At 44.1% G+C, this 13,946-nt stretch overlaps 1 protein-coding gene across 1 annotated transcript in view; it reads right to left on the bottom strand.

The window, feature by feature from the left end:
* KHDRBS3 (KH RNA binding domain containing, signal transduction associated 3) overlaps nucleotides 1–13,946 on the bottom strand; it is a 159,873-nt gene that overhangs the window by 145,438 nt on the left and 489 nt on the right. The gene's annotated exons all lie outside the window — the stretch shown is intronic.

The following is a 13,946-nucleotide window of genomic DNA, read 5'->3' as shown; positions in this document are numbered from 1 at the left end:
CAGGAATGAAGGATTACTGGCCCTGTGTCCCAGCACCGAGCCCAGCCTAAGAACTCGATCCTTGAAGAATAAGAACTGAACACCCTCCGGGGTCCAGCGGGGACAACTGCGGAGAAATACACACCCTACCGGCCTCCTCGTAAGGGTTTTCTCTGGAAGCTGGGCAGTGGTTTCCGAGAGTCTGAGAGTCTGCAGTGTGATGAGCAGACTGTGCCATTCCTGCCAGGATGCTGACTCCCAAAGCCGACAGCACTACTTTCTGTCATGCACCCTTTGTGGAAAGGAACGTGGGGCCCGGTACCACAAGATCAGCAGCCAGGAATGCACACACTGTCCAGGGGTCAGCTCCGCGCCGTGTCCCCGCCTCCCACGCTGGGCTCCACGGGGACAGGAACAAGGTGCAGCACTCTGCTGGCCAAGGGCCCCGGGGCAGAGCGGACTGACTGTGAGGACCTGTAACCTGCCAGGCGCGGGACACAGATTCTCTCGTGTTCATTTTATACATGAAGAAACCTAAGCCCAGAGAGCTTATTGTTACCAAGAGTAGTGCACCCATTTAGCAGGTAAGGAGCACAACCCTAACGGGGGTGAAAAGGAAACCAGAAGAAAGTACAATACAGAAAATAACCAATTACTGTGTTAAGCTACATGACCTGGATGTTTCTGTCCCCGTGCCCCCTGCGCCACCGCAGGCCACATAAACAGGGCGTGCAGCCCCGGCTCCGCAGCTGCTCCGCACTGATGGCCTCAGCGCACTAAGGGAGGGGCCGTGAGCCACAGAGTGGACAGAGCCCGGGCTCTGGCCGAGAGTCCGTCACTGAGGTACAACTTCCTCGACAGCACTTTTCACACTTAAAACAACAACAAAAAGTAAAATTCATTAAGCAAATCAAAATCGTATGAGGCACCTCAGGACCTGGCAGACAAAAGCCCAGGGGGAAGGAGATGGGCTCGCCTTCCCCTTTCTCACCAGACCAGGACTGACTCCCTGCAGAACCGTGAACTGCTCTGAGACACAGAACTTTAAAACCACTTTTCTGGATTCTAGAGAAAGGATGGAGCAAAACTTTGTGCTGCTTCTGATAAACAATGAGATGGTTTGGTGACAAACAGAAAAACTGCTCACCAGCAAGCTTACAACTGACGGAACTAGAAGTCTGATATACTTAGAGTCATCAGAGACACTTAACCTGATTTAACCTGCACCTTTATGCCAGCGCCACTGCTCTCTGCCGTGATGCGTGTGGTTTCCTTCCCAGTGTCCACACCACCTTGACCACAGTCAGGTGGTCTTTCCTAACAACACAGTCTTCCTGAGAAAGGGCTCACTCTCTCATAAAACCCATTTGTCTCTGCTGTAATGAAGTCTCTTTTGGAATAAATTCAAGCAATAAATTACATAAAGAAAACTGCAAAGAAATAAATCAGCTCTGAGACAATCAAAGGAGTATAATTTCAAGACTTTTCGCCCACCTGATTGGTGCTGGAGTTCTGCCCTGCAGCTGAGACTACAGGGGTGACCGTGATGTCAGACCACAGCAGGGCCTGTGCTAACGCCTGCATGTGAAGGCTCTGCCTTGAGATGCTTTCATCAAGAAAAAGGTAACTTTTTTACCATGACAAGAAAAACACCCTCAGGAGTTCTACAAAATTATTTTTTCTCAGTACTACTTTGTATATTGTGCATATTATGTTTTAAAGACTCTCATCTTGCAAATAAGGACCTCAACAAATTGGCAAGTCACAAGAGATCGACATCCAAAAGATCTGTAAGAGAAATAAGTAGTCTGTGATACAAAGAGCTAACAGTTATGAATGCGTTCATCAAAGAGCTTTGTGCGGGTATGTGGACAGCACTGGTAAGCGGAGATAAGGCCCGGTCCCTACTCTCTAAGTAGCTGAGAGCAGGGAAGGGCAGCAGGTTACAGCCCAGGGCCAGAGTCCGCACACTGCCTGTTTCTACAAACAGGGTCGTCAGAACACTACCACACTCGCTCACTTACATATTGTGTACGGCTGCTTTTCTGCTACAACAGCAGGGTTGAGTTGAACAGAGAGCCCACAAAATATTTACTATTGAGCATTTTACAGAAAAAGTTTGCTAGCCCTAGGCTTAGAGGTTAACATGAAGACAATGGTGATACACCTACAGAAACATATACGTTTTCTGGCTCTGTCTGGTGAAAGGCCTAGAAGCCATGACACGCCAGCAGCCCAGATTGTGGTTTGTAAACACCATTCCACACTAAAAGAAGCCAGGGAACCTTGGAAGAAATGGCCAATTCCAGAGTTGGGGCACAGCAAGTACAAGATGAGCCTGGAACAAAATGCTGTTAGAAAGTGTAAAAAAAATAAATAAATAAACTCAAAAAATGTATGGAACGATCCTGTCAATAGGACCCAGGAGTCAGGGTAAAGGGCTCCCAATGGCCAAATCTGGAACAAATTAAGCATCAACTTATATAGTGATAGTAAAGGACTACAACCAATTGAATTAAAGAATCCCTGAATGTATACCGACAGCTGACGGAGGGAAGGAGAGAGGTAAAGAAAGAAGGAAAGAAAAAAATGAAAATGTTCCCTTTCAGCAGAATGTCAACCAATAAATGTAGATGGAATATCTCAGTTAGAAAATTACAATTTTACAACCATCATAGTAATAATTCAGATAAGAAACATTAATGGATACTAAAATTTGTGAGGGAGAGTTTAATAAGGAGTATTCACATAGTCTCAAAGCATCTCCCCACAAAAGTATTAATTAATTACAAAAGGAAAATGGTAACTTTACAGTGGAGAAAACTGGCACCGCCTACGCCAGTGATCAAGCTTAACGTCATCAATAACGGGATAAAGTGACACCGACCCTGTGTGCCTCCTGATATGATGTACTGAGGAGGACACACCATCACCTCAGTGGAACTCCTGCCTAAAGAGTGCACAACATGAATCTAAATTTAAGGAAACATCAGACAACCCAAACTGAGAGATATTCGACAAAATCCTCGCCTGTGCGATACTCAAACACGCATGCCACAAAAGGCAACGGAAGGCGGAGGAGCTGTTGCAAATTAAGAAACTAAAAGGCTTGACAACTTAAAGCAATGTGTGGTCTTGAACTGGGTCCTATGAAACAGGGGTCCCCAACCCCTGGGCCACAGACCAGTAGTGGTCTGTGGCCTGTTAGGAACCGGGCTGCACAGCAGGAGGAACGAGTAAAGCTCCATCTGTATTTACAGCCACTCCCCATCACTTACATTATCGCCTGAGCTCCGCCTCCTGTCAGATCAGCAGCAGCATTAGACTCTCACAGGAGAGAGACCCTACTGTGAACTGCGCATGTGAGGGATCTAGGCTGCTCGCTCCTTATGAGAATCTATCTAATGCCTGATGATCTGAGGTGGAGCCAAGTGGCTGCAAATACAGATGATCATTAGCAGAGATGTCTGACTGCACAGAGACCATAATGAATCAAGTGCTTACAGACTCATATCAGTGAGTGGCAAGTGACAGTTAAGCTGCATCTTACAGAGTAGACTGGACATAAGCAACACACTTCGGGTGTCACTGTCTCCCATCACCCCCAAATGGGACCATCTAGTTGCAGGAAAACAAGCTCAGGGCTCCCACTGATTCTGCATTATGGTGAGCTGTATAATTATTTCATTATATATTACAATGTAATACTAATAGAAGTAAAGTGCACAGTAAATGTAGCGTGGTTGAATCATCCCAAAACCATCCCCCGCACCCCAGGTCCGTGGAGAACTTGTCTTCACGAAACCAGTCCCTGGTACCAAAAAGGTTGGGGACCGCTGCTATAAAAGACAAAACGGGAACAACCAGCAAGAGTAGTACATGGACTGCAGGTTAGATAATAAAAGTACCGAAACGATGACTAACTTCTGTCATCACTGTTATCTGCAACTGCAGTTATGTAAGAGACAGCCCTTAGTCTCAGGAAATACACACCAAGGTACTCAAGTATTTAGGGGTAAAGGGGAGATAACACACACACCTTACGCTCAAATGAGTCATGAAAATACACAGACACAGAGAGAATGGCAAAGCCAATGTGGGAAAATGTAAACAACTGGTGAATCCAGACAAGTGAGTATACAGGGCTTCTTAGCACTATTCTTTTAACTCTTCTGTAAGTTTAAAGTTGTTTCGAAATAAAAATTTTAATGCCAGGAAAAAAAAAAAAAAAACGGGAGGGGGAGAGGAAAGGAGAAGACAGACCAATACCTACAACATGCCATGGCACGTGGGAATGTGAAGAAGTTATGGAAACACGGGAGACGGAAACGAATAACCTGAGGCGTCAGACAGCTTATCCACCCTCTGCCCAGGTCCTTGGCCCGCGGCCTTCGCAACGATGTCTGCGTCCAGCTAGTCCCCTCTGAGAAAGCCTCCTCCGGAAAGCCTATCTTGGTCCTGAGTGAGAGAGGCGGCCTTCTTTTATCACAGCGCTTAACACACTCTTAAAATTGTTCCCCCACATGTTTATCTCCCCCGTTGGATTACAAATTCCTTGATAAAAAATGAGGACGAGGAGGTTGATGGCGGGAACAGCAGCTACTCGCCCTGTACTTACTAAACGTCAGGCACGACACTAAACAGCTCTTAACACATATCTCATTTAAACCTGAAAAAACTTCAAAGGGGATTTATTAATTTTTTATCGCCATTTCTCCATCACAGAAACTGAGGCTGAGAGGAGTCCATGTATCCAAAGTCACAACCGAGAGAAGGAGAAGTGGCAGAGCTCAGATGTGAACTCAGGTCTGTCTGATTTAAGATTATGTCCTTAACCACTCTCGCCTGAGTCTTTAGTTAGCTGTGGCTTGCACATAGGAAGCAAACAAAAGGTGAGAGGGATTTTTCTAAGCATTTCTGTTCGCTGAGCACACCCAACCAGAGAGCAAGGGACAAGGGTGGCAAAAGGTGGCAGGAGAAAGCCAGCCCTCAAAAAATTACTGGCAGATAGTCCACTGCACTGGTAGGTGACCAAGAGTTGATGTATGAAATTTAGATAGAAAAAATAATGTATATTGGATGTAAAAATATATTCTAATTTAAAACATTTTAGTAAAATTAAACAAATACATAATCACTGTCATTTCACCCTAATGACATGTGCAGAGAGGGGAACACAGGCTCAGAGAAGTAACTGGCCCAGAACAAACAGTTCAATATAGCAGGGCAGATACTCAACAAATATTAAATAAATGAATGGTGTGAAAGAAACCTCAGTATAAATTTCTGAATTTCCTATGGACTCAATCCAGTATTCAGCTCTGCTAAAATTACTATAAATAGAATCATGGCTTTGTCCAAATTTCCCCATGGTTTTGTACCTGGTACTGATCAAGTTCCCCTTGGCCCACTCAAGTCAGTAGACAAGGGAAGGCAAGAGGAAGCAGCAATTTCCACACCAGCTGACAAAGCTTTTGTTACTATTGCTTGCTTCTTTACACAAGTCAAAGAATTTGACTTTTATACTCCAATGCAAATAACTGCCAGGACTGTAATTTTCCCCCCAAAAATAAACAGATTACAATGGCCAGTAGCCATAAATCAGACGACCCTAATATTTTCCTTAAAAAAATTTTCAATTCAAAGCTTCTGAAATATTTTTTCTTTAGGGCACAGTAAACCTTATAATGTAAGTAAACCCTATAATGTAAGTTAGCTGCATGACCTTGAAGAAGCTATGCATCTCCCTCACCTCCATTTCTTTAGCTGTAGAATGAGAACCACCGCACGACTTCCCAAGGCCCCAGGATTAAAGGAGGTATCGTGTGGAAAAGAGCCTGCAGCAGTGCCAGGCACAACTTAGGCACAAAACAGAAACAGGCCATAATGGTTCGTAAGCGCTGGCTACAGAGTATGTCTCTTAAAATGTCAGAAATATGAAAGGTTAATATCAGTACGTGAATTTCAAAAGCAATGCAAGCTTGTTTATGGATCAAGACTAACACTGATTCAGGAGAAGCTACCTGTGTGGAGGAAGAGGGTGACCTGGCTATGTGGAGCGCCATCTAGTGGAAGAAGAATAGAGCACAAGTGGCCTAAGTAACTGAAATAGAGCGGGCGAGAGTAAGGAAAAATGACGAGGATGCAAACTGTCCCTTCTCCCTCCTCCTCTCCATTACAATTTCTCCATGGGAGCGTGAACCAACAGTGACCCCAAGTGTAAGATTCATATCAAACACAGAGATCAAAAAGGGTGCTCTCACACACTCATGCTCTTTATCATACCAAGGAAGAACATCAATAATATGCCAGGAACACCTTTTAAAGTCCTTAAAATAGCAGCAGGGGCTGATTGGTGAAAAATTATGGAAATGTAAAAAATTATGGAAATTTAAAGCTTACCAATTCAGAGTAAAATATACCTTGTGCTTGTGGAGAGAGGCTGCTGAGTGCCCAGACATGTTTTAAGATGTGCAGTCACAAATCTGTTTATGGAAGCCTCATTTGTTAATGGAAGCTTCAGGTGCTGCGTCGTGAATAGCATAATAAAAATCAGTCAGAGCTGCTGCTAATTTTGTACATGGTATTAATGAAAGAAGCTTCCTAAAGAATGAGTTTCCCCTTCAGTATCTCCAGGATTGGAAAACTAAAATCATTCTAAAACATAAAATTAACCTGAGGAGTGAAACTGGATCATTTATGTATTAAGTTCTTATTATATACTTTACTCTGCAAAGTGCCGCCAGTACGCACACACCTGTCTCAGGCAATTCTGTGAAATGAGCAGGTAATGTCTGTCTAGCACTCACTGCATGTCAGACACTGTACTTACCTCACGCCTAACACAACCACCCCACAAAGCAGGTATAAGGTCTCCAACTTCACAAATGAGAAGCTGAGGCTCCGAGAAGTTAAGTAACTGGCACAGGGTTACAGACTAGAAAGTTGTCACCTCCCATAATCCCGTGACCCTTTTAGAAGCTCTTCCCTGTGAAGTAACGCCGCTCCCCATGGAAACGCATCCACCAGACTTTCCGCGCTGCCCACGGTCACACAGCTCATACCCCCCGTGGTCGCACCACTGTCTGCCCGTCTGTGCAGTCGGCTCTGCTCACGGATGACCAGTCCGATGCCGGGCAGTGCATTTTAAGAGCTGCATGACAGAGATCTTCCCAGGGGAGTCAAGGTGAAAACCCAGCCACCACGAAAGCTCCCACCTCTGCCTGGAGCTCGCAGGTAAGCTATGCGGTACAGCGCCCTGGAGGTGGGCAGATACAGATCTGAATCCCGGCTTACCACTTGTTAGCTGTCTGACCTTAGGCAAATTATTTAACCTTCCTGCCCTCAGTTTTCTCACCTATAACATAAGGTAAAATGACTTACTCTTTTAAGACAACTGTTAGAAGAATTAAATGAAATAATGTACATAAAGCATCTAACCCAGAAAAGGTTCTTGATTAACAGTAACTATGATTATTAACAATTGCAATCAAGTATATTCAAACACCACCCCCCTTCAGAAGGCCAAAACCATTATCTGCGGGAATATGTTCTTGTATGTTCTAGCACTTCTTTTTTCCTTTTATGAACCTATTTTTAGAAGATGGAGAATTTTTAAACATACCATAAACTGACTATAAATCCCTGATATCATACCAATTGTGTCTGTGACAGAGTATTAAAATACCAATACAAAGAGCCCTGTGTCTCTGAGAGATTCCTTCAAGACAGACAGAACTTTATCAAGAGATGACTGATTAATTTTCAATACAGGAAGTTTTCTATTTTCTCCTTGACTACTGAAATATACATAATTAAAAATCCTTACCTTGAACGCTTACTGAACACTGAAAAGTACTGCCGGAGAACACAGAAAAAAAAGGAGCTTGCCTTTTTTTGGTAAAACACATTTTCAGGAACCTCTTTTAAAAATTCATCATCACAAATGGAAATTCCGAACTGGCTTCTACTACAATGAAACTCTTATTGAAAAACAAACAACAATGTTGGGTTCCACCCCTTTGCCTCTTAAAGAAGTATCCTATCAAAACACGGCAGACTTGATTTAAAAGTTCAGCCTGACTACTTAAAGCTGCATACCTAGACTGGGCAAGTTACTTTACCCTTGTGAGCCTCAGATGCCTCACTGGAAAAAATAAAGGAAGTGGGCAGGGGATAAAACCACCTACCCTGCAAGATCTTGTGGGGATGAGAGACAAGGCATAGGAAGCACCTGGCACAGAGGCCCTCGATTTGGCAGCTTTCATTATAATCATTATTCCAATGCTAAGGAACACGCTACTCCTCTTTTCTGATGAAACATGAGAACCATTCTATCTCCACTCAGGGGGAGCGATGACAACAAGCAAAGGGTCTTGTGACGTCCAAGTTGCTGCTGGCATTGCATCTGTGACCCCAACTGCTCCTTGGGCTTTGGGTGTCTATCTGGCATCTGAGATTGAAGATTAACTCCTTCAGGTAAGAAGGCTTATTCGGCAAGTGACGAGGGCCTCCAAATTCCTGGTTCAATCCTGTCATAAGAAATCTCATTAGGAGTTTAGGGAAGGAGAGCTAATTGTATTACAGTGCACTGGCTAACAAGTTCCTCAAGAAAGAATAAAAGTAAATAAGCATCTGATTCAAAGCAGATCTGATAACATCCTCTCATTACCTCCTGGGAAGGACCCCTACTGTTCCACCACGGGTACAGAGCCCTGGGATGTTCTTCTGCTTGTTTAACGGTGCATTTCACTTAGAACTTCCCTTCATTTCTGTCTGCAGAGCTGCTGGTGACCTCCTCCTACCCCCAACTCAGGGGCTCTGAAGCGGTAAAGAGTCAAGCCTTTAATGACTCTGCCAAACTCCAAATATACTTCCTAACTCTTCTACCGTTATAAGAATTAAAACACAACACTGAAACGAAGACAGGAGTTTGCCAGGGATACGTACCAGGAATTATAATGAGGTGCTGAAGACGCAAAGACGCGTAAGACCAAGCCCTGCCTCCCAAGCACCCCACACTCTCCCAGGGAAGACAAAGAGATCCAATCAGTACAGTGTGATGACTATGACCCCATCAGAGACTTAGGCAGTGGCTGCTTCAGGACCAGAAAAAAGGCACTCTAACCCATTTGGGGGGGAGGTAAGTGGTCAGAGGAGATACCTACAGCAGAAATCGGAAGGATAAAGTATAACAACAAGATGCTACATAACCCATCTTTCAATTCCGGCACAGGCTAGGGAGAAAAGAACCAACTGCGCCTAAGAGGCCAGAGTTTGAATCCCCCTTCTGTCATTACTAACTGTACCTTCAGAGCTTGACCCTTTATACGTCCAAGGCTCAGTGTGATACGGTAAAGAACAATGGGCTTGGAGAAGGACAAAGCTTGAACCTCCACTTGGACATTTTATACGTATGTCACTCTGGGTGACTCAACTTTATTGCTGGAGCCCTGGTTTCTACAAGTGAAATATTAGGCTAATAGCCTCTACATTTCTCGGCTGTTCCCAGTATTGAGATTATAGACCTAACCGGGCACAGAGAAGCACCTCGAAAATGTTCCTAGACTGAGAGTTAAATCTAAACTGCCTGTCACTAAATATTTCAAAATAGCTGAAGGCTAATAAGGCATTCCTTAGGAAAGGAGAGGGCAACTATAAACTTAAAACTCACTCTCAGTCTAATGCAGAGAGAGCAGACGTTCCTCAAGAGCAGAGACTCTTTTTCCCTCTCTACCTTCAGGACCAGCACAACTGCCCCGCGTGGCAGGTTCTCAATAAACCTGCTCCGAACGTCCAGATACCAAAACACGGTAACTGACAGTCACTGGATCCCTTTGAATCATAACACACTATAAAAAAATTCAGAAATGGTTTATCTAAAAATGTGAGTCATGCATCCATTTTCTTACAAAAAACAAAACCTGATAACCCTAAGAAAAACTATTAAAAACGTAAGTAACCACATCCTTCTGTGGATGAAGCAGAGAATCACACACTATGGCATGAAGGCACCACAGCTAAATATAACTCTGTAATTTTCACTCTCATTCTTCTCTCTTACTTTAAATGCCTGACAACAGGCAAGCGATCAAAAAAATTTACAAAAAGGATCCCCCAAAATGAAACCCTTAAGCCACTGAGTTTTGTTGAACAAAGAGATGCACTTAAGGCAAAATAATGATCCTTCCTTTATACATGTTTACCCCTCACACATATCCTGAGTAATGCTAAGAGTCCTATTATTAGAGAAATTTATGTAATACGAAAAACACTTATTTATCTCGACATGAATAGACCACCATAATCTGGAATCCTTTGCTCCACTTCCTCTTGTAACCAACCACTAAATATAACTTGGCAGTGAACCAGCCACCAATCCATATATTACACCAGATAATTAAAAATACAGGGTTATGTAATCTTATTTAATGGTTACTTGGCTTGGATTGAAAAACATCCAAAGCAATACTAGAGAGCTGGACTAAATTATAAGCGTAAGACATTTCTGAAGATGTTTTTTACTAAGAGTCAGCACACCCCCTACTAGCAAATATAATATTAAACATGCAATGCTACTTTCATCTCCAATTAACCTCCTTGGCAAGAAACTGCAATGTCAACTCACTCTATTATAGGCAGTGGTGTTTGGGGGGAGGCAGAGAGGCGATTAAAAAAAGTCTATTTTATTTGATTCGGTTTAACGTCAAGTAAACATTACCCATTACTATTGGCAAAGAAACAAAAGCATTCGATATTCGAGGGGTGGGGGGGGAGGAAAATCAGTTATCCTGAGAAAACAGAAATAAAAGTCAGGAACTAATGTCCACTACGAAACACAAGCCTGGAAAGTGTAAAAGCCGACCTATGTTAGCAGAGAAGCATACATCTTGATGTGATCCCAGCTCAAGTTCCTACTTAAGCATTATTAGGAAAAAAAGTAATTCAGCTAGGAAGTTGAACATGTTTACAAATGCTGCATTTTTTTAAAAAAATGACCACACCTCATTTATCAACTGTTTCATTATCATAGTGTGTTGATTACTGAAATCATATATTGGTCTCCAGAGAGCTTTAATTCAAAAATGCCCCTTGACCTGAGCACTAAAATCCTGTAGGATAAATCTACCGTGAACGTTTGTTTCTTCAAAGAAGATCACTAGACAAGCACAGAAACAAACTTTTTAACAAAATCAACAGGAAGCCGACAGGAGTCGACAGGAAACAAGCATATTAGTTATATCGATTTCTGCAGGTAAATTAGCATGTGTGAAGTGTTTCAGAGCCATCTTTTGAGGAAGGCATAAGTAGGGAGAACAAGGGCCTTATGAGACCAAACACCTGAGTTCAGATTAACCTACCTCAGTTACCTACGAGCTCCCACAGCTGAGGTCCTCAGCTCCCTCCCCTGAAAAATGGAGACATCAAAGGCTGCCTCACCAGCGTGCAAGTGTGAGAACACAAGTAGACAGCATGTGCCTGAAAGAGCCTCAGAAACTTTAGAACTCTATGCAAACAAAGGTACTGTTAGCATTTGGAGATGTTAACCATCATGTCTATCTATTACATGTCACTCCATCATAAAACAGAGGTGTGCACTGCTGACTCATCAGCACTGTACAAGCTAGTGCCCGAATTTGGATTCCAGTATCGAGATTCAGAATAACATCTGAAAAACCAGGTGCCTCCTTTAGATGCAAACAGTCAAAAATACAGGTAAAAAAAGAATAAAAATGCTCTCAATAGCCACTCACGAGATGATTATCAGATTTAAAATCAATTTCCTAAGAGCCAATTCAGATTTAAGACACTATGTTTTAGAAATGCACTTGTAATTCTGAAGTTACGTAACAGAGCATAATTAATATTTTAAATGATAGGGTTCTGCATTCCAGACACCAGCCTGTGATTTAAGGGGAAAACATTTTAGTCTGAAATAATCTAAATTAACAGTAGTAAGAGCACCTGAGCAGTATCTCTTTCTTCCTCCACGTAACTGTTCAGTGTGAGAAGCGTACTTCTTACAAGAACTACATTATTGATGGAAAAGTAAGGTAATCCAGTTTAAGGTCTTAAAAAAAAAACACACTAAATGGCAACACTGTCCAAGATCTGTTTCAAATAACTGGAGGCAGTTACCACAGGTACAAACTCAGAAACCAAAAGAATTCTGAATGTATTAGAATGAATGTACTGCAGCAACCTGGCACAGAAAAATAATTCTGACTTTTAAAATAAAATAACTTACTACACTTTTGTTAAACTGCCTCCTTAATTGAGCACAACGTAACTCTGATTCAGCTTCTTTATTAAGAAAAGTGCACTCATTCCACAATCCAGAATCTTTCTAACGCCAGTGATCTCACACAATGTACAAAGAAATACCTTTCAAAGAGATGACAGCCCAGCGGGCAACAAAAGATATATGTAAATCACAAAGAGCAAGGAGTACAAACCTAACTGTAGGGCTCTTCGGAAAAGCACGGCAATAAAACTTAAAATTCTCTTACTTTAATGCATGCCCATTACAAGCTAGTGCCCGAATTTGGATTCCAGTGCCCGAATTTGGATTTTAATGCATGCCCATTCACAAGCCCACGTTATTAAAGAAATAAAAATAAGCCTACAATTAAAATAAAATGGGGAAGCTCTGTGAACCAATCTCCGTTCAACAAACTAAATATCAAGCTGAAATTCTCGGAGACAGTGAGTCTCTCCACCACCACCCTCAGTCAACAACACGCACACCCTACTCGGAAGAACTGGTTGCAACACGCAAATACCGGAGGTCGCTGTTTTCAAATATAGATATATCTATACACAGCAGAATATGTCTGCCTCATCTTTCACTTCCTACAATAAAAGAGCCAGGGCCAGCATTAAGACCAGCAGACCCGCCTGAGTCAGGAAGCACAGGCCGTCAAGGCACAGTGAGTGATTCAGGCAAAAGGTAACAGATCCGACCAGATAATGTTTCTGCCATCACCCAGAGAAACAGCAGACCAGCGGCTCCCAAACCCAGCTTTCTCTGAGACTCGTATTCCAGATCCAGGAGGAATCAAGGGCTGGTCCCGGGAAGGCAGGCTTAATCTACCGTCCATCCCAGAAGATTTGCTCAGGAAGCCTGAGGAGGAACAAGCCTGGGAACACTGTCCTGGGCCCGCACGCCTCCTGTACCCCCTGCACCCCGTGGCCTGCATTCCCCAGGGCTGCTCACACCCTGAGCTGGCCGAACTGGTGCTAAGATGGCACAGGCAGCAGAGGCTCCGCGGCCGGCGTTCCGAATCCCCAGCCAGCCCCCAAGGAGGGCGGCCCAACCAGTGCCTCCCAAAGAGAGGACAAGCAAGCCAAGAAGCGGGCTCCGGTGTGGGCCTCTTCTCCCCTAATGGCCCTCGAGGGCCAGCCTGAAAGGCTTGGCATGAGCTGCCCACCCCCAGGGAGGGCGGCTAGAGCCTGGACCCGGGACAAAGAGGGGATGCGACAGGAGACGGGTCTCTGCCACTGGGACCGCTGGCCCTGTTCCTCCAAAGTGCTTGAGGTCTGACTCCAAGCCTCCTCCAAAGGTCCTCAAACTTCACCAACAATTCAAGCACCTGCTCCCTTCACCTCTTCTGCATTCGACCCCTCAGATCCTTCCATTTCCCTCCAGCTTGCTCCAGTTCCTTCCCTCCAGACAAGCCAAACGCACTAGTTCCCCGAGTCCTCCGCCCCACTCTCCCCCTCCAATGAGATCATTCAACCCCGCCCTGACGAAGCCCCCAGATGTTCGCCGTCCCCCACTCATAAGTTTCCCTTGGGTACCCTCGAGGCCCCAAAGGTTTCCTTCAAGTCCTAGACAAACGCCTCAGCCTCCTTCCTTCCCGAGTCTCCACAACGCGCGCACACACCTCGGCGCTCCCCAGGTGTCCGGTACGCTCCCAGGTCCCTACCCGAACGCCCCCAGGTTGCGACCTGGGTCCCCTCCAGTC

The sequence above is a fragment of the Lipotes vexillifer genome, unplaced genomic scaffold (assembly GCF_000442215.2).
Source record: "Lipotes vexillifer unplaced genomic scaffold, Lipotes_vexillifer_v1.1 scaffold981, whole genome shotgun sequence".
NCBI classification, from domain to species: domain Eukaryota; kingdom Metazoa; phylum Chordata; class Mammalia; order Artiodactyla; family Lipotidae; genus Lipotes; species Lipotes vexillifer.
Note: the sequence above shows the minus strand (reverse complement) of the source record. Positions and strands in the feature narration are given on the sequence as shown.